The 27,870-nt window shown below is 42.9% G+C and overlaps 1 protein-coding gene across 18 annotated transcripts in view; it reads left to right on the forward strand.

The window, feature by feature from the left end:
• Nucleotides 1–27,870, forward strand: part of ST3GAL4 (ST3 beta-galactoside alpha-2,3-sialyltransferase 4) — a 152,037-nt gene that overhangs the window by 62,085 nt on the left and 62,082 nt on the right. For 11 of the 18 annotated variants that reach the window (XM_087970059.1, XM_087970041.1, XM_087970055.1 and 8 more), the window contains 2 exons: nt 22,954–23,070; nt 26,972–27,047. The gene's annotated coding sequence lies outside the window, so the exon portion shown is untranslated. The remainder of the gene's footprint in view (nt 1–22,953; nt 23,071–26,971; nt 27,048–27,870) is intronic. The other 7 variants (XM_087970062.1, XM_087970049.1, XM_087970057.1 and 4 more) reach the window with 1 other exon arrangement.

The raw sequence follows: 27,870 nt of genomic DNA on the forward strand, positions 1-27,870 counted from the left end.
TAGGCCAGGGGTCTCCAACTTTGACAACTTTGAGACTTGTGGACTTCAGCTCCTAGAAGGGAGTTGAAGTCGACAAGTCTTAAAGTTGCCCAGGTTGGAGACCCCTGCACCAGGCTGTTCTACCTACCTTCCTCCCTTTTCGTTTCTGCTTCTGGCTCCAGAAAAAGATAATGTTGTAACAGGTTCTTTAGAATCCCAGGATCAGAATGGGTGGGTACAAGTAATACGCATAAACCATTCGATCTGCTCCATGGTGGTATTGATTTAGTACCTCAAAAGTTGCTTGGATAGGTAATCAATCCGGGTTAATTAAAACTTTAAAAAGCCACAGATCTACTGGGTTGAAGTGGTTCTAATATCGCACGGATGCTTGGACAACTGAGAAAGAACTTCTGGGTAAGTCTACTAAAACCTTACCTGGTGGTGGACACCTTATTTGCCTCTCAGGGTTTCTTACTGTTATCTTGTAAGTGGATATCTGCATTATAAGCAGTGAATAGCGGATGTATATCCAGTTCAATATTCAGTCAACATGAGAAATGATTCTGCTCTTTATCTTGAATGATCTTCTCATTGTCATTTTTAAAAAAACTTGAGAAATTAAGCCTTGGACTATTTCTGTGCACAAAATTGTTTTCAAAAGTCTGAACTTTTGAATGGAAAAGTCTGATGTTTGCCGTAAGGGCAGAAGAAATAACAATTGTTTGCTAATTGTTTACGTGGCTTAGAATGGAGGAATGCATCTTTATATAACAGAACATATTACTAAGATTATCCCTTTTCACCCTTCACCCTGACTGCATTCATGAAGGGTTTAAACCCTTAAGTTAGTTTATGTAAATATGTTTAATACTTTAGAAAAGATAACCCAGATATTCACTCTTTGCTTTTCCTCTAGTTTTTGTTTGTTTGTTTTCAATTGTACCAACAAGCAGTGATTTTTTTAAAAGGTGGCTCCGTTCCAGAGGCATGTGGGAAGGAACTGCACACTTCTCAAATACTTGGACAACAGTATTACATCAGGGTTTGACCTGCATAAGGCTGAGCCAAAGCACTTTGAGAAGGAACATTTTGCAAGCGTTTTTCCCATGAATAAAAGAGGCTCCTCCTCTCTCTCTTTTGGAAGCATCTGCTGCCCTTTTTAGACAGGGAGCTTTCAGGAGTTAGTAGCAAATGGGTTGATCCTGTCTGCGCTGGGAAACTAAGCAAGCCCAGGGCTGAGGAATACTTGGGTGGGACATTCCCAGGGAATCCCTGGTCTAAGACATAAACAAAACATGTCCGGAGAAGACAGTGGCCTCTGGTTGCCAAAGAAACTAGATGCACAATCCAGGAAATGCTTTTCAACTGAAACGTGGAAGGGGGAGATTTTTTTAGAGAAATGCCAATGGAAAACTGCCTCCCATTCACTCTGCAAAGATGTTTGGTGATTCTGAGGAGCCGTGGTGGCACCAGTGGTTGGAATGCAGTATTGCAGGCTGACTCTGTCCACAGTCTGGAATTCGATCCTGACCGGCTCAAGGTTGACTCAGCTTTCCATCATTCCAAAGTTGGTAAAATAAGGACTCAGATTGTTGGGGGCGATAGGCTGACATTTTTAAACTGCTCAGATGGAGCTATATGTAAGTCTCAAGTACTATTGCTGTTGTTATTGGAACTGTCCCCCTTTTCAATCTCAGTTGCATCTGCAGGGTCCAATCTGGGTCGGTCACCGGGATCAGACGTTTGATCCAGAGGTGGTATATTCAGCTGGTTCTGACCAGTTCTGGAGAACCGGTAGCAGAAATTTTGGGTAGTTCAGAGAACCAGCAAATCCCGCCTCTCACTGGCCCCGCCCCCATCTATTCTCCACCTCCTGAGTCTCAGCTGATTGGCTGGGTCTTCTTTGGTTGCCCTGCACAGGAGAATGGAGCTGGAAAGCAGGTTAGTGAGGTGGGGAGGGAATGGGATTCTGCAGTAACCTTCCCCTTCCACGCCCACCAAGCCACACCCACAGAACTGGTAGTAAAAAGTTTTGAATCCCAGCACTGATTTGATCTTCCGTGCTTTCAGACTCATGCTGGAACCAATCCTCCGGGAGCCTCTCTCTCTCTCACAAGAATGTGTGAGAGAGAAGTTCCCCAAGGAGGGGATCCAACATGCATCTCAAAGGTTGGAAGCCTAAACCTCCGGTCCCGGTGACTGATCCAGATTGGATCCTGCAACATTATCCTGGGACACGTATCTTTGCCTTCGTTCATCAGTCACATCTTGATGACTGCACCACATGTTGCAGAGAAATCTGTTCCTGATAGTTTAAGACTATCCATGTGGCCAGTCCAAGAATTTAAACTCCTGGGGCATCTGTTGAACATGTGGCAGAAGAAACAGGATTTTTGCGATCTTAACTCTAAGGACATACATTTCCCATTGATGAGTTCTCTGAGCATTCAGATGTTTGGAAGAGGGTTCTATACAGATTCTCTTCTTTAGCTATCCAATTGTTTGGGGTGGGTGGGGATAATGTCTCAGTCTGAAATCACTCATGGGAAATAATTGAGTACATTCCATTCTTATTCCCAAGCTGTGACTCTTAATTTTTATTCTTCCTCATTTACAATTCAGTTATAGAAGGATGGATTTGGTGGAGCTGTTTGGGGGAAATGGCCTTCTCAGCCATCCTTGGAACTCCAACCACTTGATTTCTTCCATTTTATTTATTGCTGATCCATTCTATTTATTGCTGATCTTTTTTTGTAATAAATGTAATTTTAAATGTATGTGACACTCTGTGCAGAACCGCATCCTCAGTTCTACCAAAGTGCAGTCTTCCTAAATAATCAGTTAAAATCTTATATTTAGAATGTTCAACTTTCAGTCTGTTCGAAATATTTCTCCTTATGCAGAGATTACATAATACACTTCTCTCTCTCTCTCTCTCTCTCTGTGTATAAAGATTTATTCTTCTCACTTGCCCTCTTAATTGCTTTCTTCTGTGTATGGTTGATGAAGCTTAGAGGGCAAATTCCTTCAAGCAAGAAACTTTGGTTCTTTCTGCTTTCTGGTAATTTGTAAAATGTCTTGCCTCTAAAAGGGTATGTAATGCATAATAGAATTATGCTAGTTTCCTCCACATTAAAACTTCACCATTCAGTGCGTCTCTTCCAAACTTGGCTTGGTGCATGAGGACATCTTGAGCACCCCAGATTGCGAAAAGCAGATTGATACAGGTAGTTCTCAATTTGTTTAGTGACCATTTGCACTGAAAAGAGTGACTTAACAACCATTCCCTGCACTTATGACCATCTCAGCATCCCCATGGTCACGTGATCAAAATTTGGGTGTTTAGCAACAGGTTTGTATTTACTTAGCAATGGAAATTCTAGGTGTCAAACACAAGGGCCGGGGTGTTTAAATTCGACCCACGGGGCCAGCCTTGAAACAGCAAAGGACTGGCCTGCGGTGCCTCTGCCAGTGAAAGCGGAGCTCACGAGGACCGTGTGCGATCCTCCCTAGTTCCATTTTCGCTGGCAGAGGATTGCAGGAGGCCGCCGTGGCCGAAAATGGAGCTCGGGAGCCTGTTTTCACTGGAAGAGTGCTCAGGCCGCCACAGGAGCCCCCCGACAGTGATGTCAAGCTGGCCACGCCCACCCTGGCCACGCCCACTCTGGCCCCCTGAGGTCGAACACAACCCTGATACGGCCCTCAATGAAATTGAGTTTGACACCCCTGTTCGAGACCCATTTGTGGTCATAAGTCAAGGACTAGCTTCTTTTACAAACAATGAACAGAAATATATTACACCACTAATCTGAGAAGCGTGTTCGTTTGTTTATTAGATTTGGTCATCTCCTTTTCCATGCCAGATGTTGGCATTAATTTTTAACATTAAACATAGCATTAGTTCAATAGGGCCAGTAGTAGGTACAGTACACGTAGCCCTCGATTTACAACAGTTCATTTAGTGACTGTTCAGAGTTGCAATGGCATTGAAAAATGTAACTTACGACCATTTTTCACAATTACGACGTTTGCAGCAACCCCGTTTTGATTGCGCGATCAAAATTCAGATGCTTGGCAACCGGTTTGGTTATGTCATGCCCCTGTCGGAGTCTGAATCCGAGGAGGAAGACGAGCAGCTGACAGGGAGTGGGAGTGTGGCTCCATTTGCTGTGGAGGAAACTGGGGAAGGGCAAAGTCCAGCTGGGCAGAGCAGGGGAGAGGTAGAACAAGGGAGAGGGAGTTCAGAGGAAGACCCAGGCCCACCCTATCTTCATCCTAGGGCATACAGGGAGGAACGGAGAAGAGAGCAACATGGGTTGTGTGGCTTATGGGGGAGGAAAGGGCCCTGATTCCCTTCATTAGCCACAGCTGGGAAGAGAGTTTAAAAGGAATGCATGCTGAGTGCAGCAGCTAGAACAAAGGTGAGTTTATCTTGTGTTGACTTTGGTTATCTATGTTCCTGGCATCCTCCCAGCTAGGTTGAATTACTGCCGTTCCTTCCTTCTCTTGCCCTGCTGGACTAATTACCTCATCTTGCCTTGATTTGACTGAAAGTTACAGTTTTGTTGACCATGTTTTGGACTTGATTCTCTGCAGCCAAAGGCTGTTCCTGGGAGAGTTTTTCTCCAGCCAGAAGGTAACCAGGACACTGGGGGCAAAGATGGAGCTAATAAAGGGACTCCTACTGATTATCTTACTGGGTTGCCTTTGTGCTACACCCCAGGTCATCACAGGTTATGACCGCTGCTGTGTCTCCAAGGTCATGTGATCCCCTTTTGTGACCTTCTGACAAGCAATGTCAATGGGGAAGCCAGATTCACTTCACAACTGGGTTACTAACGTTTCAACTGCAGTGATTCACTGAGCAGCTGTGGCAAGAAAGGTCGTAAAATGGGTGCCAAAACTCGCTTAACAATTGTCTCACTTAACAACAGAAATTTGGGTCTCAATTTGTGGTCGTAAGTTGTGGGCTACTTTTGTGTGTTTGGAAATAGTTGCTTTGGAGCAGGGGTCTCCAACCTTGGCAATTTTAACCCTGGCGAACTTCAACTCCTAGAATTCTCCAAACAGCAAAGCTAGCTGGGGAATTCTGGGAGTTGAAGTCCGCCAGGCTTAAAATTGCCAAGGTTGGAGACCCCTGCTTGAACTCTACCCCAATCAGGCAGGAAGAAAAACAAGAGTTCGCCATAGTAAGCAAAACAACCTCCCCATGCATTACAACCTTAATCTACTCGGATTTGTGTGAGGTTGGATAATTACATGGATTGTCTTGTAAGAAATGCTAGTGACGGGGTGTTTCCCTTACACTTCCTTCAGAGTTAGCGGCTTCAATCATTTAACCCACAATGGCAGTTTCCTGTGCATTGTCTTCCAAATTGGGTGGCAACAAATAACTTTGCAGTAATACAATAACTGCCTGACCCAGAAGATAACTGGACTTCCTTAGTTTTTTTCTTTGAAAACATTTAACTTCTCGTCCAAGAAACAACAGCTTCTTCTTCTTCTTCTTCTTCTTCTTCTTCTTCTTCTTCTTCTTCTTCTTCTTCTTCTTCTTCTTCTTCTTCTTCTTCTTCTTCTCCTTCTCCTTCTCCTTCTCCTTCTCCTTCTCCTTCTCCTTCTCCTTCCTCCTCCTCCTCCTCCTCCTCCTCCTCCTCCTCCTCTTCCTCTTCACCCCTCCCTCTCCTCCTCTCTTTCTTCTCTTTCTCCTCCTCCTCCTCCTTCCTCCTCCTTCTCCTCCTCCTCCTCCTCCTCCTCCTCTGCTTCCTCTTCCCCCCCCCCCCTCCTCCTCTCTTTCTTCTGTTTCTCCTCCTCCTCCTCCTCCTCTTCCTTCCTGAAGAAGTTTCTTGGAGGAGAAGCAAAACTTTTTGGAAGAAAACACTAAGAAAATCCAGTTGTTTTGGGAAAAACACCTTTCGGACAACCATGATCTGGATGATTAAAAAATCTCGTTAGACATAATGACTGCTTTTTTTTTTTTTTTTGGAGAATTTTTAGGACTTGTCTTACCATTATTTAGAAACAGATAGTTGCCTATGACAGTGGTAAAATGGTGGTAAGATCCTGAAAAATTAGGAGTCTATTTGTCTACTGCCAGCTTTGTTGTTCTAGTGCTGTTTTTGGAGCAGGGGAAAAGGAGCTTCTACACTAGTGAAAATTCAACTTCACCCTGAATGAAATGGATGCTCATCTCTTATATTGCTTTTTGTATCAGAATGTCACAAAGTGCTCCTCAACACCTCTATTCAATAGATAACTTTTTATTTTAATTAGCAGAATTATTAATAACAGCAATGGTGGTCAAACCTTCAATACTCAGTATCCCGGTTGAAGGGTGCTATAAGATAGATTCAAGTATGAGATTGTGTTGTTCCCCATTCTTGTAATAAGGGCATTAAGTTCAGTAAGACACTTTATGCAACATTATTGAACAACAACTCTCACTATTCTTGATTCTTGTTAGTACTTCTCTTCTGATCTTCTATAGTTCTGCTGTAGTTCTCCTTGATGCCATCCTTTCTAAAACCATTGACTGAGTTTGCACAATGGCATGGTCATGCAGATAGCAATAGCGCTTATATACTGCTCCATAGTACTTTACAGCCCTCTCTAAGTTGTTTACAATGTCAGCCTATTGCCCCCAACAACTTGAGTCCTCATTTTGTTGACCTCGGAGGAATGGAAGGCTGAGTCAACCTTGAGCCAGTCAGGATCGATTCCTGGCAGTGGGCAGAGGTGGAATTTCAAATATGAACATAATCTTTTATTACCTTTAATAGCGGAAAGGATTGAAAACAATTGACAGCCCATCTTCCGTATCATACATCCTTCTTCTAATAATTTCAGGGAAGGTCCCAGAATGGATGTCATGGGTTGCCAAGAAAGGATTGGAAAGAGTGAATAGAAGGCACAAGTTAGCCATGTATACTTTTGCGACCATCCTGCAATAGCAATAGCAACAGCACTTAGATTAATACACTGCTTCACAGTTCTTTATAACCCCCTCTAAGTAATTTACAGAAACAGCATTTTGCCCCCAAGAATCTGGGTCCTTGGAAGGATGGAAGGCTGAGTCAACCTTGAGCCAGTCAGGCTCAAACTCGTGACAGTGAGCAGAGTTAGCCTGCAATACTGCATTCTAACAACTGCACCACCAGGGCTCAGTGATGATCAGGTCAATTCAGAGGTAGTATTCAGCAGGTTCTGACCAGTTCTGGAGAACCGGTAGCGGAAATTTTGAGTAGTTCATAGAACCGGCAAATACCACCTCTGACTGGCCCCACCAACCCCATCTATTCTCTGCCTCCCAAGTCCCAGCTGATTGGCTGGGTCTTCTTTGGTTGCCCTGCACAGGAGAACGGAGCTGGAAAGCAGGTTAGTGGGATGGGAAGGGAATGAGATTTTGCAGAACCTTCCCCTGGAGTGGGGTGGGAATGGAGATTTTATAGTATCCTTCCCCAGCCACGCCCACCAAACCAAACCAGGTTCCACCAAGCCACGCCCATGGAACTGGTAGTATTTTTTTTTTTTTAATCCCATCACTGGGTCAATTACGGATACAACAGTAGTATTTACAAACCCGAACTTACTTCATGTTATCATCTTATAGCATTCAGCTTTTCCACTGCTTCATTCAACCTAGTCATTTAGCAGTTACCTTCTCTTGGAACATTATTGATTTGCAATTCCTTCTCCTTTTGGCCTTATTTATGTCAATCATCAGCATGAAAGAACTATCCAGCTGAGACAGAAATTGAAGCTTTCTGCTATGGCTAATGTCAGCTTGTTCTTGAGTAAATAGACAAGATTGAAACAGATAAAAGAACTCCTTGACAAGATCAAAAATTCTCTTGAAATGACTGACACTCTCACAGCGAAGCAGAAGCCGCCTTCCTCTTGATCATGATGTATCATGATCTATTCTCCTTGCAGCTGTATATTTACCCATTTTTACACTTATAGTTTGCTATCTCGGTAATCAAAACAACACCTTTTCCCTTGATTGTGGAAGTCCCCAAAAATTGCAGAAAATTCCCCGTGTGTTGTGTGATCGCTGAAAGTTTTGGATTCGTTATCAGCATTTATTTTGAGAATGCATTTGGTAGCTCAATGTCTATGGACATTCTCAGTCATCCTGGTCAGGATGGTCTCAAAGGGGAAAAAACAACACCAGTCCAATTACCTGTTGAAAAAGCACCTTTGAGTTGGTAGCCCACATTTGTCTGTAGCTAACACAACAAGACAGACACAGACTTCAGAGGATAATTAGGACTGCAGAAAAAAACAATTACTACCAACCTGCCTTCCATCGAGGCCCTGTGTACTACACAAGTCAAAAAGAGGGCTATGAAAATATCTACAGACCCCTCACATCCTGGACATAAACTGTTTCAACTCCTGCCCTCAAAATGACGCTAGAGGGCACTGCACTCCAGAACAACTAAACACAAGGACAGTTTTTTCCCCAAACGCCATCACTCTGCTAAACAAATAATTCCCTCAACACTGTCCAACTATTTACTGCATTACTATTACTATTAATCTTTTCATCGTTCCTATCACTCATCTCCTCCCGCTTGTGACTGTAGGATTGTAACTTTATTGCTTGTATCCTTATTTATATTGACTGTTTCCTAGTATGATTTTGATTGCTTATTTGTACCCTATGACTATATTAAGTGTTGTACCTTATGATTCATGGCGAATGTATCTTTTCTTTTTATGTACACTGGGAGCATATGCACCAAAGACAAATTCCTTGTGTGTCTAATCACACTTGGCCAATAAAGAATTCATTCATTCATTCATATTCTTCCAGGACCCTAATTTTAACAGCCTCATTATGTTACTAGCTATTACTATTATTATTATTATCCAGTCCTTTTAAGGACAACCCTGGAGACATTTCCAGAACATTGCTTATAACCGAACACCTTAGTAATAGCTGCGTTTAAACAGTCTGTTTGATAACAGAGGTGGATGGCACAATATCTTTTTGTAATGTAGCTGTTGAGACTTAAAACATGACAGCCTTGAGGCAAGGTACTTGATTCTAAAGGCAGTTTTTATGAGATGATATTAATGCGGGCCAGGCCAAATGCAGAATTTGATTCTTGGAGAACATGTAGAAGGATAGTTTTTCTTGTGCATCTCACATTTATGGGAAATTTTCTGTCTTTGTACCAGGTGGTGATGTTCTTTAGGTTCAAGCTGTTTAAAGGTTTCTTAGCTCATTTGTTTAGTTAGGTGAATTTGCCAGACGTTAGTGCTAAAACTACATTCTTGCGTAGTTCTTATGTCTCTGGTTTTGTTCTCTATCTTCTGGACTCCTAACATTTTGCTTCACTTTCTATTTTCTTGACTGCCAATTCCTCGCTACCGAATTTGACTGTGTAAGGGGAGAGCAGCTCTGGCCATAGCTTAGTTCAGCTTAGCATGTTGGATGAATCCATATGGAGTTTATAAGTTAACAGAGTATAGCCGTACTACAGTGGGACTGCAGCCATTGTGGCTTATTTTATCAGTTAACCAGTACAGACAAGTCTTAACTGTAAACCTTTTTTTTTTTAGTTTTAATCATAATATAACAACGGCTTTAAACTTTACAATCAAGTTTAATCCCTTTAAACTTGGTTGTAAAAAAATAAATAAATCCGTTTTTGTAGCAAAAGTTGTCCAAGGCTGGAATTCTTACCAATTCAGTTTCACAGTTAAAACTTCCACAGTTTTAATTCCAACTTAACTTTCTGTGAACCTCATCCCATATTTAAGAGGTTACTAAAGGAGCTTGAGTGAGTGCACTGACATGCCTATCGTCCCTGTCACATTTCAGTTTTTTTTTCATTTTGTTCGTTCAAATTTGTAATTTTTGTTTGACAAACAAACAAACAATGTAATGACTTAGTTACTGGCAGACAACTGGGGAGCCCGAGGTTCACCTGGGCCAAGGAAGCACATTAGATGGTTTCTCCCTCAACCCAACTGACAAATTTGTTATTACAGGGGAAATTAGAGAAGGTTTTTTTGTACTTCCTGGAGGAGGGGATGGGTATCCCAGGAGTAAATGTAAATATATACGTAGTCCTTGACTTAGGACCACAATTGAGCCCAAAATTTTAAGTTGCCAAATTTGTTAAGTAAAGGTACATTTTATGACCTTTCTTGACGCAGTTATTAAGTGACTCACTGTACGTGTTAAATTACTCAAACTGTTCTTAAGTTTGAATCTGGCTTCCCCATCGATTCTTTGCTTCTCATAAGGTCACAAAAGAGGATCACATAACTCTGGGACGCTGCAACTGTCATAAATATGAGCCAATTGCCAAGTGTCTGAATTTTGATCACATGTCCAGGCGGATGCTACAATGGTTGTAAGTGTGCAAAAATTGCTTCTAAGCAGAGTTGGTATTCAGCAGGTTCTGACCAGTTCTGGAGAACCGGTAGCGGAAATTTTGAGTAGTTCAAAGAACCGGCAAATGCCACCTCTGACTGGCTCCAGCCCATCTATTCTCCGCCTCCCAAGTCCCAGCTGATTGGCTGGGTCTTCTTTCGTTGCCCTGCACAGGAGAATGGAGCTGGAAAGCAGGTTAGTAGAGTGGGGAGGAAATGGGGATTTTGAAGTATCCTTCCCCTGCCACGCCCGCATAACTGGTAGTAGAAAAAATTGAATCCCACCACTGCTCCTAAGTCACTTTTTTCAGTGCCGTTGTAATTTTGAACAGTCACAAAATGAACCGTTGTAAGTCAAAGACTGCCTGTAATTAATACGAGAAAATGTGACTGAAATTTGGAGCATTTGTAGGGGTGCATGTCCTTCCTTCAACCATTAACGCTCCGTTCCTATTGCCGATTTGCTTTCTTTCAAGCTGGATCATGAGTTCCACTGTGCACATCCGTTTCTATAAAGTGGCCCTTATTTTCCTGCATGTGTCAACATCCCATTATGCACTCCAGGGAGAGTGTTAATCTTCTCAAAGAACCCTATAATTCCTGAGTTTTAAGTGTAATAACCAAAAGGACTCCTTTGTTGCCACTGGCTTTGATCTAGGCTGACCTTGCATAGGGGGCAGGATTAACTTGGCCACATCCTGGTTCGTTGTTGCTTTGGGCAAGGTTTTTTTTTTTTTGTCTCCTTGGATCAGCTGATGTTTTAAGCACCGAATGGATTGACTTCCCCTTCCTTGCTCACTGTTTATAAGCTTTCGAAGTGAAGTAGAGACATTCGCATGAGTTAATGAGTTAATTCATCTTCAATTATTGTAATGACTATATCTCCCTTGGGGTAATTTAGTTTTTTTTTGGGGGGGGGGCGTATATGCTGCAATGCATACTGTTTGCTTAATCATAAACTCAGTTCTGTTCCTTCAAGTCTCAGGACAGATTGCAGGGCAGAAAGACTGCAATTAAAAGTTAATTAAAATGGAGCTACTGAAAAATAGCGTATTTTTTTTCCCAGTGGGGTGATCTAGGTCCACAATTGGACACATTACAGGGCATGGGGACTGTATACAGATAGACCTTGACTTATGACTACAATTGAGCCCAACTATTCCATATTGTTAAAAGGGACACAGTAGTTCAGTGGCTAATACGCTGAGCTTGTCGATCAGAAAGGTCGGCAGTTGGGCAGTTTGAATCCCTAGTGCTGCATAACAGTGTGAGCTCCCGTTACTTGTCCCAGCTTCTGCCAACCTAGCAGTTCGAAAGCACGTAAAAATGAAAGTAGAAAAATGGGGACCCCTTTGGTGGGAAGGTCACAGCGTTCTGTGCACTTTCAAAGGCGTTTAGTCATGCCGGCCACATGACCACGGAGACGTCTTCGGACAGCGCTGGCTCTTCGGCTTTGTAATGGAGATGAGCACTGCCCCCTAGAGCCCGAAACATCTAGCACGTATGTGCGAGGGGCACCGTTACCTTTACCTTTATTGCATATTGTTAAGCAAGACCGTTTTTATGTGAGTTTTGCTCCATTTTACGACTTTGTTGCCACAGTTGTGAAGTGAATCATAGCCTTGGTTAAGTTAGTCACAGGGCTGGCTTCCCCATTGACTTTGCTTGTCAGAGAGTCGCAAAAATCGAACATTGAATCATAGGACTCTGCAATGGTCATAAATATAAGTGTCTGAATTTTGATCATATGACCATTGGGGATGCTGCCACAGTCCTAAGTCACTTTTTTCACTGCCGTCGTAACTTTGAATGGTCACTAAACAAATAGTGGTAAGTTGAGAACTACCTGTACATAGATTGGGTCACAAATCATACTAGCCTTTGCTTGTTAACCTAGAATGCAGTACTACAGGCTAACTCTGCCCACTGCCAGCAGTTCGATCCTGACTGGCTCGAGCTTGTCTCAGCCTTCCATCTTTCCAAGGTTGGTAATATGACCCAGATTGTTGGAAGCAATGTGTTGTTTCTGTAAACCACTTAGAGAGGGTTGTGAAGCATTGTGAAGTGGTATGTAAGTGCTGTTGCTATTCAAATATGCTTTAGTACAGTAAATAAACCAGAAGACTTAGTTCAAACAACATGCACATCCCAAACCAAACAATCCACAGTGCAGTTTACAGTGGTATGTGAACCTTGACACAGAATCCTTGAGCTTTGGCAACCATTATGTATATCCAAGTTCATATTCTAAAAAAAATCAACAAAACAAGACTTTAGAACTGGGGTCATCAAACTTGACAGATTTAAGACTTGTGGGCTTCAGCTCCCAGAATTCCACCTTTAGTCATGTTAGCTCAGGAATTCTGAGAGTTGAAGTCCACAAGTCTTAAACTTGCCAAGTTTGAAGACCCTTGCTCTAGAAAGAGTGCAGAGAAGAGCAACCAGGATGATGAGGGGACTGGAGGCTAAAACATATGATGAACGGTTACAGGAACTGGACATGGCTAGTCTAGTGAAGAGAAGGACCAGGGGAGACAGGATAGCAGTCTTCCAATATTTGAGGGGCTGCCACAGAGAGGAGGGGGGTCAAGCTATTTTCCAAGGCACCTGAAGGCCAGACAAGGAATAATGGATGGAAATTGAACAAGGAGAGATTCAACCTGGGAATAAGGAGAAATTTTCTGACAGTGAGAACAATCAACCCATGGAATAAAAGTTGCCTTCAGAAGTTGTGGGAGTTTCATCACTGGAGGCTTTCAAGAAGAGACGGGACTGCCATTTGTCAGAAAGGGTGTAGGGTCTCCTACACTTCGGTGGGGGGGTTAGACTAGAAGACCTCCAAGGTCCCTTCCAACTCTGTCAATCTGTTAAATCTGTAAAAAGCACCAGAAAAATACAAATCAAAACATCTACAGAGATTTGAAGCTCCAATCTACCAGTCAAAATTCAGAGCATAAGACAGGAAAAATTATGGTGGCAGCAGGTTTAGGATTCCTTAATACAGGTAGGCCTCTACTTACAATGTTTAGTAACCATTCAAAGTTACAACAGCACTGAAAAAAGTGATTTATGACCATTTTTCACACTTATGACCGCTGCAGCATCCCTGAGGTCACGCAATCAGAATTTGGATGCTTGTCAACTGGTTCCCATTTAGGATGGTTGCCGTGTCTTGGAATCACAGGTTCCCCTTTTGCAAACTTCAGTGGGCAAGATGCCAGATTCACTTAACAACTTAACAATTGCACTGATTCACTTAACAAACCGTGGCAAGAAAAGTGGTCGAAATGGGGCAAACCTGCCTTAACGAACGTTTCACTTAGCAACATAAATTTTGGGCTCCATTGTCGTCGTTAAGTTGTAATTTTATGTTTCTCTCTTTCATTAGAATCACTTCACTCATTTGTTTGGGTTTTTTTTGGGGGGGGTGTGTGCTTCCCTCCTCTATTTTTAAAATGCACGCTCTTCCTTCAAGGTCACAGGTTTTGCTTGTGAAGGGCATCTTTGCTTGTGCAGCTGCCCAGAAAATCAGAAGCAATTTGAAACAATCAATCATGGGATAATGGAATTTACACCTTATTGGGGTTCTTTGGCTGACTGAAGATCTGTCCTGGGTGAGGTTATTTTCCAGGATCATTAATGTGGTAAGTTCATATATCCACCGAGAATAACACGTGTGAGCTTGTATCCCATGATACAACCATGTACTACATTGGCGCTCCATGTCCCCTGGCATGATGTACAGGCAGTCCTCGACGTACGAGCACAATTGAGCCCCAAATTTCTGTTGCTAAGTGAAACATTTGATAAATGAGTTTGTTTGTTGATTAGATGAGGTGGTGCCATTTTATGGCCTTTCTTGCCACAGTTTTTCAATGAATCGATGTAGTTGTTAAATTAGTCAAACTGTTGTTATGTGAATCTTTCCACAGTGGCCTGGGGAATGTTTTCTTTCTTTCTTTCTTTCTTTCTTTTCTTTCTTTCTTTCTTTCTTTCTTTCTTTCTTTCTTTCTTTCTTTCTTTCTTTCTTTCTTTCTTTCTTTCTTTCTTTCCTTCCTCCCTCCCTCCCTCCCTCCTCCCTCCCTCCCTCCTTCTTTCTTTCTTTCTTTCTTTCTTTCTTTCTTTCTTTCTTTCTTTCTTTCTTTCTTTCTTTCTTTCTTTCTTTCCTTCCTTCTTCCCTCCCTCCCTCCCTCCCTCCCTCCCTCCCTCTTTCTTTCTTTCTTTCTTTCTTTCTTTCTTTCTTTCTTTCTTTCTTTCTTTCTTTCTTTCTTTCTTTCTTTCCCTCCTCCCTCCCTCCCTCCCTCCTCCTCCCTCCCTCTCCCTCCCTCCCTCCCTCCCTTCTTTCTTTCTTTCTTTCTTTCTTTCTTTCTTTCTTTCTTTCTTTCTTTCTTTCTTTCTTTCTTTCTTTCTTTCTTTCTTTCTGAGAGGCTTATTATTATTATTACCGTTATTGTCAGAGTACCACATGTGTACAATGAGATTGGCTGAGCCTCCTTTCATGCACCCTCACAGACACACACACACACACACAACTCACAGTGAGGACAGAAGTCCCTAACCCAGACCCAATCTTCTTACCCTATGTGATCTTGTTGCACAACACGCCGGCCCCGCAAGTCTGTTGACACGAAGATATTTTCCGTTCAGAAGTCTGGCAGCCCATGGGTAGAAACTGTTCTTCAGCCTGTTGGTGCAGCTTCTAAGGCTGTTGGTTCACTCTTCTAAGGCAGCGAGCCCTAGCAAGGTCATCTAGTGCAGGGTTCGCCAACCTTTTGGACCTCAGGGACCACCACACTCATAATTTAAAATCCCGCGGACCAGAGACCCTGGGAAAATCCCCAAAAAAGTCTGCAGGAAAATTCCTCACCCCGTTTTCCTACCGATCGATCGATCTTTATTGGGGATCGCAGGATACCGTCCCCAACTCCATTCTTAGAGGGAGAGAGAAAGAGAGAGAGACTTTTGGCTTCATGCAAGGAAAGCAGCAGAAGCAGCAGAAGTCTTTCTTTCTCTCCCCCAAATTCCACCAGAAATGAGTCTTTGTGAGGCTTGTCTCGCCAGTGCAGTCTCTTGGAGCAGGAGACCTTGCAGGGTCCCAAAGACTCATTTCTGGTGGAGTTTGGAGGAGAGAAAGAAAGACTTTTGCTACTTTCCTTGCATGCAGCCAAAAGCAGAAGAAAGAAGCGGAAAGAAGCAGCCCGATGGCCGGGCCAGGCATGTGGGGCAAGTTCCCCCCTCCACCCTTTCCCTCCCCTCACTACTTTGTGTTGTTCGCAATGCAAGTGATGCAAGTCTTGTGTTCCCACGCAGCCTGGATTAATTGCTTTGGGGGATGCTTTGGGGGTGACATTTCTCTGTGGACCACCAAAATTTTCTTGCGGACCACCAATGGTCCCCAGCCCACTGGCTGGCAACCACTGATCTAGTGGTATCCAGGAACAGCCTACAATGTTTTGTGCTGTGCTCACCATCCTCTATAATGTCTTTCTGTCTGCGGCTGCCAAGCCAGCATACCACACCGTCATGCAATATGAGAGGGTGCTTTCTATTGTGGATCAGTAAAAGGAGATCATCAGTCGTTGTTTCACTTTATTCTTTCTCAAGACCCTGAGGAAATGGAGTCTCTGTTGGGCTTTTCTGGCCACCTGGGTTGTGTTGATTTTCCAGGTGAGATCTTCGCCGAAGTAGACTCCCAGGAATTAAAGGAGGAAACTCTCAACACACAGCCCCCCACGATATAAAGTGGCGTGGATTCCTCTTTCAGTAAAGGATGGTTTTGTGCTTCTCTGGAACCCCGCTTTTCTCCTTTGTCCGCAGGACATGTGCAGTGGGCAAAAATTCTGAATGTGCCTCGGAGAACCCCACGCATAAGTGCGAAAAAGCAAGCTGCGCTTTTCAACTCGTGACAATGCGGTTGGGTGGCATTAACGAGAAAAATTCAAGCTGCTACTGTAAAACGTTAATCCGTAATCTCCCTGAAATTCTCCATCTTGAATTGCAAGCAGACAGGGGATTATATCTCAAAAGAATGTGGCTGTCGTGCAAATAAGTTATAACTGCAGCGAATTTGAACCGAGGAAGGGAAGAGGGAAGGAGAGCATTTCACAGGCTTAGGGATCAGCAGAACTACGAGAAAATCATATACAAAGATGTTTCTTTTTTTTAATTTTTTTTTATTGATTTTACAATTAAAACAGACCAACAACACATACATAAATGTAAGAGAGAAAAAGAAAAGAAGAAAAGAAGAAGAAAACAGAAAGAAGAAGATAGAAAACAATTAAAAACCTTTTCATCTATATACGAAGATGTTTCAATGACCTTTTGCAGCACTGCTCATTACATCAGATGGGAGCAGGGATGGGAAAATAATAGGCACCGGGCTAGAAACCAGCAGATCATGAGTTCTAGTCCCATCTTAGGCACGAAGCCTAAGACCGTGGCTGTGACCGTGAGCCAGCTGTACTTTTTCAGCCCTAAAGGAAGGCAATGGCGAGCTACTTCCAATATCTTTCCAAGAAAACTGCAGGAACTAGTCCAGGCAGTGGTGAGGAGTCAACAATGGTTGATGGGCTATTTTTTTTATTTTGCTCATTACGAGTCTTGCATTCAGAATTTTAGCAGGACCGGTAGTCCCCGCCTTACGACCACAACTGAGCCCAACGTTTCTGTCACTAAGCGAGACATTTGTTAAGTGCCCCTTTTGTGACCTGTTTTTTTGCCACCTGTCATTAAGGGAATTGCTGCAGCTGTTAAGTCAGCAACATGGTTGTGAAGGGAATCTGGCTTTCCCAATGATTTCGCTTGTCAGACGGTCGCAACAGGAGACCACGTGACCCCCGGAACGTTGCCATCGTCGTAAATACGAGTCAGTGGCCACACATCTGAATTTTAATCACGTGACCTTGGGGAAGCTGCAATGGTCTTAAGTGCGAAAACGGTCATAAGTCACTTTTTTCAGTGCCATTGTAACTTCTATCGTTCACTAAAAGAACTGTTGAAGGTCAAGGACTGCCTATATAGCATTTCTACTGGAATAATGCATTGGGTGCAGAGGTGGTATATTCAGCTGGTTCTCACCAGTTCTGGAGAACCGGTAGCAGAAATTTTGAATAGTTCAGAGAACCGGCAAATACCACCTCTGACTGGCCCCGCCCCCATCTATTCTCTTCCTCCCGAGTCCCAGCTGATTGGCTGGGTCTTCTTTTGTTGCCCTTCACAGGAGAACGGAACTGGAAAGCAGGTTAGTGAGGTGGGGAGAGAATGGGATTTTGAAGTATCCTTCCCTGCCACGCCCACATAGCCACGCCCACAGAACCAGTAGTAGAAAAAATTGAATCCCACCACTGCTCCTAAGTCACTTTTTTCAGTGCCGTTGTAACTTCAAACAATCACAAAATGAACCGTTGTAAGTCAAAGACTGCCTGTAATTAATACGAGAATATGTGACTGAAATTTGGAGCATTTGTAGGGGTGCATGTCCTTCCTTCAACCATTAACGCTCCGTTCCTATTGCTGATTTGCTTTCTTTCAAGCTGGATCATGAGTTCCACTGTGCACATCCGTTTCTATAAAGTGGCCCTTATTTTCCTGCATGTGTCAACATCCCATTATGCACTCCAGGGAGAGTGTTAATCTTCTCAAAGAACCCTATAATTCCCGAGTTTTAAGTGTAATAACCAAAAGGACTCCTTTGTTGCCACTGGCTTTGATCTAGGCTGACCTTGCATAGGGGGCAGGATTAACTTGGCCACATCCTGGTTTGTTGTTGCTTTGGGCAAGGTTTTTTTTTGTCTCCTTGGATCAGCTGATGTTTTAAGCGGATAGGGAGGGAATGGGGATTTTGAGTATCCTTCCTCTGCCACATCCACCAAGCCATGCTCACCAAGCCAAGCCATGCCCACAGAACCAGTAGTAAAAAAAAATTGAATCGCACCACTGATTGGGTGCATTTGAAGTAAGTCCATGGCTGAAAATCACTTTTCCAGTATTCCTTCTACATGAATTTTCTCTCTCTCATTGCCGTTCTCTTCATTTTCTCTCCCACCCATCTGGATTTTTCTCTTCTCTTCTGTTTGTTTGGAAACCCTCCCAGCCTTCCCTGCGGATAATCTCTCACAGCTTGGTTATGTTCCTAATATTTTTCTTTAGGGAGGAGGGACAATTATGTCGTTAGCAAATTCCTTTAGCTCTTGGTATTGTTAACCACTTTATTTTTATTTATGTATTTATTTATTGCATTTTCCCCAGGGCTGCATGATTCTGTTTTGAAATACAGCAAACTAGAAATGTAAAAATTTAGAAGGTGGATGGAATCAGAACCCTCTAAAAGCTTCTTTAAAAATGAATGCTGAACTCTAGCACAAGTTTGGGTCAGTTGACCAAATTCCAAAATGCTGTAGAATAATATGCTGCATGTCACATATACCCCTGGTTAAGTCAACCATTGTTTACCCAATCCAGATTTTTTAGGTTCATGTGACACACTGAATTAAAACAAGGGCTGGGTTTATAGAACATGTTTGATTGAAAAGTAATTAGATTGTGTCTCACTCAGACTTGTGTCTAGTATGCAAATTCAGCCAGGTTGAAACCAAACTTTTTCTTTCACCAGGAAAATAGATCTTTCCATTATAAACCGCGTGATGGCACAACAGATATGTGCACCCGCTCATTATGGTGTATTACAAGTTGTTCTGTATGGTTCAGTGCTGTGGTGCTATCCTTTCATCATTTAAGATCTACCAATTATGCTCCCCAAGAAACTTGATACCACGGTGACAGACGTTAAAAACCTTACTTTTTAATAAGCAGCAATTATGTTATTGTATTCATTGATTATAGTAAATAGTGAGCCTTAAGTAAAACAATGGGCATGAATATACTGTACATTCAGCTCAGGGCTGAACCTGTCTTTGGTGCTGTCTCTCTTTGGTGTGCTTGGCTGTTTGCTTGCAGACTAGGCAACATCTTCAATGTTTGAAGGACATTATTGATGGACTCTGTGTCCCAGCTATGGTATTTCTAAGTCCAACCTGTGGTAATTTCAAGTATCATGGCACCAAACGAAGGAAACTCCATCCATTGAAAGCAAGCAAATTAGATTTTCTGGTTCATGTTGTGGCTTCAAAGGATGAAAGAGGGATTTAAGAATATTTGGCATAATCTATTATGGGAAATAGAGCACTTTAATTTCCTTTAGTCTTCCTTCCCTGTTTATTAAGAGTTGTTGCCACCACTGAAGAGTATCTAAACCAGGGGTGTCCAACCTTGGCAACTTTAAGACTTGTGGACTTCAACTCCCAGAATTCCTCAGCCAGACTTCAACTTGTGGAGTTGAAGTCCACAAGTCTTAAAGTTGCCAAGGTTGGACACCCCTGATCTAAACATTTACTTTTTAAAAGATGGTTTAGCTTGAAACAACCTAATTTGGCTTAGTATTCAGTCATGTTGTTTTTCAACAGCTGCAGGCTTCATAGAATACATGCAGATAGTCACAGTGGCACTTTAAAGTTACTTATGACCGGTTCTCACATCCATTGCAGCATCCTCCTGGTCACATGATCAGAATTCAGGCACTTGGCAACTGATATGTTTTTATGACAGTTGCATTGTCCTAGGGTGTGTGTGTGTGCGTGTATGTGTGTGTGTGTGTGTGATGTGATTCTCCTTTGTGGCCTTTCCAGTTGGCTTCCAGCAAGCCAAATCAATGGGGGATTGGGGAAGCCAGATCTGCATAATGACTGCATGATTCATTTAACAACTGCAGGGCTTTGCTTAACACCTGTGGCACCAAGGCCATAAAGTGGGATGCAATTTAACAACTGACTAGTTGAGCAATGGACATTTTGGGCTCAATTGTAGTCATAAGTCAAGGAATTCCTGTATTCCAATTCCATGATGTCTTCCTTAAGAGCGTGTGTGTATGTGTGTGTGTGTGCATGCGCTGAAACTAGCTTCTTGTTTTGGCTGCATTCTTGGAATTCTCTTGTAGAACTTCCACTGTGAAAAGTTTTGCACCACTTGGTTGTCTTCTTCTTCTTCTTCTTCTTCTTCTTCTTCTTCTTCTTCTTCTTCTTCTTCTTCTTCTTCTTCTTCTTCTTCTTCTTCTTCTTCTTCTTCTTCTTCTTCTTCTTCTTCTTCTTCTTCTTCTTCTTCTTCTTCTTCTTCTTCTTCTTCTTCTTCTTCCTTCTTCTTCTTCTTCTTCTTCTTTCTTCTCCTCCTCCTCCTCCTCCTCCTCCTCCTCCTCTTCCTCTTCCTCTTCTTCCTCCTCCTCCTCCTCCTCCTCCTCTCTTCCCTCTTCCTCCTTCCTCCTTCCCTCTTCCTTTCTTCTTCTTCTTCTTCCTCCTCCTCCTCCTAGTATATTCCCACAGATGCAGGGTCCGCTTTTCGGATCATTGAACACTACTTTGCACAGTCAGCTGCATCTCTGGGTCACAGGCCCATGGCTTGCATGTCTTTGTTGATGGTGTCTTGCTATCTCTGTTTTGGGTGCCCGCGAAGTTGCCGGCCATTGACTTCTAGTTGGTAGGCAGTATTGGCCATGGGGGAAGGTGTTGCTCTCAGGACATGTCCATACCAGCGGAGCTGGTCTTCTTTCATCTTCTCTATAATTGGCGCCACACCAAAATGCTATCGAATGTTGTCATTTGTGATGTGGTCAAGAAGGGAGATGCCCGATATCCAATGGAGCATTTGCATTTCCATGGCATGGAGATAATGTTCGGTCCCTGTTGTTGCTGCCCAGCATTCAGTTGCCATACAGTGCAACAGGATGGATAGTTGTCCTGTAAGTCTTAGATTTCAGATGGGTCGGCATTCGTCTGTTGCATGACACACTGGTGAGTTCTTGCCAATGCATCCAGGCAGCATTCACCTTTGTTCGCACCTCACCATTGATGTCTTCTCCAATGCGCTACCAGGCAGAATTTGGGGGGGGAATTAGACTGCGGGGAGCAGGAAAAACATCCCAAGTGTCGAAGCATTTTGCTTCCCACACCATTGCTTCCTTCCTAGGCCAGACCGCTCACCAGAAAAGCAAGTGGCTTCAATTGTGAAGGTTAAACATTTTATCAGTTAGACCAGTTGGCAGCGTGAAGGAGAGCTTAGCCAGGCTTAATTCTGGGGTGTGCTTTAGACAAACAACTGGTTTTGTGAGTCTTCTATGCATTAGTGACCTCTGCTGGAGAAGGACAAATCCAGAAGTTGACTATCAGTAGGAGAGGCGTAGAGTTCTTTCTTTTTTGCTGCTTAACCTTCTTTCCGTTTGCAGAGAATAGGTGATACGGTATCCTGGCTCATTAGAGAAAGAGAAAACGGGAAAAAAGAAGTTGTCCACAGCCCCACAGGGGTTCAAAGCAAGGTTAGCAGAGAAAGATTGCTGAGAAAAGGCTAAAAGGAAAGGGATGATATTTATGCAGAGCGTGAAAAGATGCAAGGCAAGGGTTGAAAGATAGGGCGGCTGGAGATAAATAGCTTTGTGTTTTATCTTACAGAGGTTAGGGCTTGTCCCTTAGCTATGGTATGGAATTCATCTGATCAGACATACACCCCTTCGGAGTGATCAATAGTTGTTTGTTGGTGAACTCCAGGCAGATGCAAAACGCATCTATTTAACCTGCAAGAACAAGCGACTCTGCCACAAGCCTAAGGAGTAACTGAAGCTTTCTGCCTTTGTTAAGAAAACAAACCAAGGACCTAAAGGCATAGATCTCGTGGTTTTAAATTTCAGTGTGTAAACAAGGGATGTGTAATTCATAATCGCTAGCATTTGTTGTCTTCAATTAGTCATTTTTAAAAGCACTGCCTGTCAAAATATCAGAAAGCCGAGAACCAAAACAAACTGACACATAACCACAAAATCATATGTAATGGTTTTCAGTTGTCGGATAGTTGGGAGACGGGAGCTGTTATCTACTCCGAATCATCAAATGGCGATTAGTAAATCCGAATTTCCATCTTTGTTTTAAAGCATCACTGTTCCTAAAGAGAACACCCGAATAGGTCTAAGTGGAGAGTCCACATTCCTTTTAATTGAAAATAAATGAAATTAAATAACAAGGGGGCAGGAGCTGGCCACACATTTCAAAGGAGGCATGAAGACGTCTTAGTGAGCAGCGCACTAACAATTCCATTAGAAGAATTACCAAAATCTTCACTGATTAGAATGCAGGTAGTTCTCTCACCTTGCAACCATCCTTTTAATGACCATTCGAAGTTACAATAGTGCTGAAAAAGGAGACTTATGACCTGTCCTCGCCTTTACGACCACGCAGCATCCATGTACTCACCAATTCCCAGTACGTTTCTGACAACGTCCATGGGGAAGTAAGCCAGTTGGATCCGGTTAACAATGGTGCAATTTGCTTACCGACTGTTGCAAAAGTTGTAAAATTGGGCCTGGCTCATTTAAGGACCACATTGCTTAGTGATGGAAGTCCCAGTCCCAGTTGGGGATATAAGTCGAGGAGTACCTGTTGCCATCTGAATCTGTGTGTGGGTTGGGGGGAACAGCCTACTTTGAATGGACATAGAGGTTAAGTTCAGCCTCGCTCTGAACTGCCTTGTATCGTTTCTGTTTTACAGATGGAAGTCCTGAGGTATAGAGAGACTCATGCTACCATCCAAAGCATCTCACTGGTCCAATTGGAGAGAGAACCTGGGAGCCCTGTAGCACCCCTTCATTGCTGTACTGCATAACTGGTAAGTAGAGAGGGGTTATCGAAATGGAACAGTATGTCTCCCTAGGTTATCTGAATTTGAGTCTTGATTTCAACTGCCCACCCCATACGATTCAATGCAATGGGTGTGTTATGGGTACGGTCGTCGGGTCACCTATGATTAGGGGACTGCAGGCTAAAACATGTGAAGAACTGTTGCAGGAATTGGGGATGTCTAGTCTGATGAAAAGAAGGACTAGGGGGTGACATGATAGCAGTCTTCCAGTATTTGAGGGGCTGCCACAAAGAAGAAGAGGTCAAACTATGCTCCAGGACACCAGAAAGCAAGACAATGGGTGGAAACTAATCAAGGAGAGAATCAACCTAGAACTAAGCAGAAATTTCCTGACAGTGAGAACAATTAACCAGTGGAACAACTTGCCTCTAGAAGTTGTGGATGCTCCAACACTGGAGGTTTTTAAGAAGAGATTGGACAATCATAGGGTTTACTGCCTGAACAGTGGGTTGGACTAGAAAACCTCTAAGGTCCCTTCTAACTGTGTTATTCTGTTAGGGAGCTTCTTCTGGGGGATCCTAGATGGTGAGGCTTTTCTACTGCAGTATTCCCATTAATAATGGGGCACATTATGGAATCTTCTTTCCTCAGAGAAGAGGTCGGCCTCATCACTCCTCAACTTTCAAAGGTCCTTCAAGACCTGGGAATGCCAGCAAGTCTGGGGACCCCAAGCGATAAGTGAATGAGTCAGGTGGCTCCAGGGGTGGGATCCAATTTTTTTTAACAACCAGTTCTGTGGGCATGGCTTGTGGGCGAGGCTTAGGTGGTCATGTGACTGGGTGGGCGCAGCTTGGTGGTCATGTGACTGGCTGGGTGTGGCCAACTCAATATCACTCACATCGAGGCACGCATCTCCTCGCCTGGCCTCTTATGACTGTGGGGATGCTACAACAGTTGTAAGTGTGAAAAATGGTCATAAGTCACTTTTTTCAGTACCATTGTAACTTTAAATGGTCACTCCATACGAGCAAAGTACCAGCAAAGGAAGAGGAAAAAACTCCAGAGAAGTTCCAGAGACAGGAAGTCCAGTCTTGCCAAGAATGTAATAAGAGTTAATGGAGAGGTAGTTTCTGTAAGCAACACCAGAATGTTTCCTTCCTGCCTTCCTTACAGGATTAGGCCAGTAATTTCTTCTAACAACCGGTTCTCCAAACTGCTTAGAATGTTAACAATCGGTTCTAGCGAATAGGTGCAGACTTGTAGAATCCCACCCCTGGGTGGCTCCCTTATTCTTTATTCTCCCTTATTATATTCCTCTATTATTTTCTTTTTTGTTTTAGTTTTGCTTTTAATGCTTTTTAATAACTGAATTACTATATCATGGTTTGGGATAAAGATTGTTACTGATTTGTCTGATTGTTGTATGCCACTCAAGAGTCCATGAGATTGGTGGCTATATAAATTTGATAAATAAATACATGTGTGTGTATACAAAAAGGGCAGTGCATGGGAATTGTGTTAGTAAGAAAGGGCTATAGTTAAGTATGTGGATATATGCTTTACATGCAGAGTGTCCTATATTTGTGTTCAAATACATAATTTTTGAATTTGAAGTTTTTAAAATTATGCCATTGCTGTTGTCACTGTTGTTGTACCACAGACCTATCCTGTCACAGCATGATTACACAGACCATTTTTAAAAATGGGTTGACTTGGAGAATCCATTTTTCAAAATTTTGGAATATGCTTCCTGTTCTAAAAAAAACAAGGCGGAGAAAAACAGAACATCCAGCTTTACTCCATTTGAAACTTTCTGAGAAATGACATATTTATTTTATTTTTATTGATTTGATTTGTCAATCGCTTACAGGATAATAGGTATAATTATAAACATGAGTAAGAATACAGGAAATAGGAATGAATAAATGGGGATAATAGGACAGGGACGGGAGGCACGATGGTGCACTTATGCACTCCCCTTACAGACCTCTTAGGAATGGGGTGAGGTCAATATGGATAGTTTGAGGTTAAAGGAGTGTGAGTTTGAGCATGTGACAACAGAATCAGGTAGCGTTTTGACCCAAGCCTTGTTAAAAGCAAACAAACACCAAACAGCAAAACCTTTTTAATGCTTCTCTGTGAATTCCATTAATTCACAGTAAAAGGCTATTAAAAACTAATTGTCCCAGATAAGAACAAACCTTGGCAAGGTTGTGCAAAGCTGCCAAGAACACTAGATTAAATTGCAAGGAAATAATCAAAACCCAAAAGTCTCCAAACACAAACCAGGATAGTTCGAACTTCCACAAGACTTGAAGTGCAAGAACTTCTTTGCTTCCTGCAAAGAATCCCACCTCTGAGGGCTGGCTTTTATCCCTTAAGGGAGGGGCCATTACTTTTCAGCCTTACTCCCGAGTCGCTTGTGCTGCTGCAGCTGCTCTTTCCTTCGGGCAGCCCTGCACGCACACGCACTGGGCACAGGCTCCTCGGGGGCCTCTTCATCACTGCTGCCAGCCTCCACAATCTCCAAAGGCAGCATTCCACTCCCTGATGGTCCTGGCCCCATCCCTGCATCACACGCAGGCCCCTCATCCGAGTCCTCGCTCTCCAAGACCTCAGCCATCCACACCTGCTGCCTGCAAACCACAACAGGTAGTGCGTTCCAGACATTGACCACTCTGGTGCTGAAGTCGTACTTTCTGCAATCAAGTTTGGAGCGGTTTACATTGAGTTTGTATCTGTTGTGTCCTCATGTATTGTTTGTGATTTCTTTCTCAGGAGTTCATCCAATACAATAACACTTTGGGATTTTAACATTCAGATTGGGCATGGGCCCTTTTCCAGAGTCACACTTCACACAAGCCTTTTCTTGTGAACCAGGGTCTGTGCCCTCAAAACTGCATTGCAAATGGGTATTTACTACAGAAAGTCCTAAACTTAACAACAGTTTCGTTAATGACCATTTGATGGCACTGAAAAAAGTGACTTAGGACCATTTTTCACACTTACAACTGTTGCAGCATCCCTATGGTCACACGATCAACATTCATATGCTCGGCGACTGACTCATATTTATGACGGTTGCAATGTCCCGGAGTTATGTCACCCCTTTTTCAACCAGCTGACAATCTGGGGAAGCCAGATTCACTTATCAACCGTGTTACTAACTTGACAACTGCAGTGATTCATTTAACAACGGTGGCAAGGAAGGTTGTAAAATAGGGCAGAATTCACTTAACAAATAGTAACAAAAATGTTGGATTCCATTGTGGTCGTATGTCGAGGACATATTGTGCTCTTAATTTTGTGTATGTCCCAGCACGGTCCATGACAAACTGAGTCTGATCCACAGTCTCTTTTTGCTTATGAAGAGGTGTGTGTTGTGCTGTATCATCTTTTAAGAGCCTGGCCAACTGAATGAAGCCGAGTGTTTACTGGCCGGATGCCCTTCTTGTCACCAATGCTGAGTTATATTCAGCAGATATATTCTCAACGTGGCCAGAGAGAGAAATATCTTCCTCTACCTAGGATTGAACTCACAGCCTCCTGATTGTGAGGTGAGAGCTCCACCTCTAGGCCACCGCACTACTCATGTCTTGTGCTGTATCCACAGTCCTAATAACTGGAGCATTCTTTTTTTAGGAATGTTGTCCTAAAAGAATGAAAGGGAGAACAAAGCATGTTTCTTGCTCACTTGTTTGTTTAGGATTCTTGAACCCTGTTTCTTTAAAACAAAAAAAACCACACACACACACACACACCTCTTTTGGGTGCAGCTTTGCAGAAGGGGCTCACCAGCATGAAAAAAAAAGAACTTGGGAGTTTTCAGCTTCAATGAATTATACTACGGGTACGCGGAAGTGCCCTTTTTATTTATCTCAGCAGCTAATCTGGTTAATGTGTTTGTCATTTATTTCTTTATTTGTAGAAAGCAAATGGGACTGTAGATCTCTTATCTTCTGGATGCGTTGCTATCTTGGTTGGAGGACAGAAAGGAGTGGACTGTAAGTAGCTAATCTTTTGAGTTGCAGTACGGCAAGGATGGCGATAAGGCAGAGAGGTGAACTTGGGGAAGATAGTAAACATTTTTTTTTTCTTGTAAAGGTCTTTTCTCTTTACGTTCTGCAGTAGCTTCATACTAAATGAAATAGCTACACGTCTCCGTAATTGCATTGAGAATACATACAGGTCGTCCTCGACTTAAGAACCATTCAGTGTGGTCTCCCTTTAAAATTACAGGAGCCCCGAAAAAAGTGACTAACGATTGGTCTTCCTTTCAGCTGTCACATGATTGAAATTTAGGGCACTTGGCAACTGGCATGTACTTACAACAGGATCATGGGATCACGACAAGCCAAGTCATATGGGGGGGGAGAAAGCCAGATTTTCTTAAGGACTACACGATTCACTCAACGGGTGCAATGATTCGCTTAACAACCGTGGCAAAAAACAAAACAAGAACAAGATCATAAAATTAGGTGTAAGTCGAAAACTGCCAGTATTCGATTTGGAAAGCGTGGGGTGATAATTTGCTATTTCCTTCCAGGGTTTTGCATTAGTCAAAAATGTACGCCAATCCATTTATATTTGTAATATTTTTTTAAAAAAATAGAAGAAATTCTCGTTATCTTCCAAGGGAGATTACTTTAGAACAGAGGGGGGGGGGAGGTGGATGGAGTTTGGCCCTTTTAGAACTTGTGGACTTCAATTCCCAGAATTTTTTGCGGGGGAGGAGGTTGAATTCCACAGGTCATAAAAGGGCCATAGTTCTCCACACCTGTTTTAGATGTTGAAAGCCTAATTACACTTTTCTCGATCTTGACTCTT

This window comes from Notechis scutatus, chromosome 7, assembly GCF_049901735.1.
Source record: "Notechis scutatus isolate UNSWTSFEM ecotype Mainland chromosome 7, rNotScu1.2, whole genome shotgun sequence".
In the NCBI taxonomy this organism is placed as follows: domain Eukaryota; kingdom Metazoa; phylum Chordata; class Lepidosauria; order Squamata; family Elapidae; genus Notechis; species Notechis scutatus.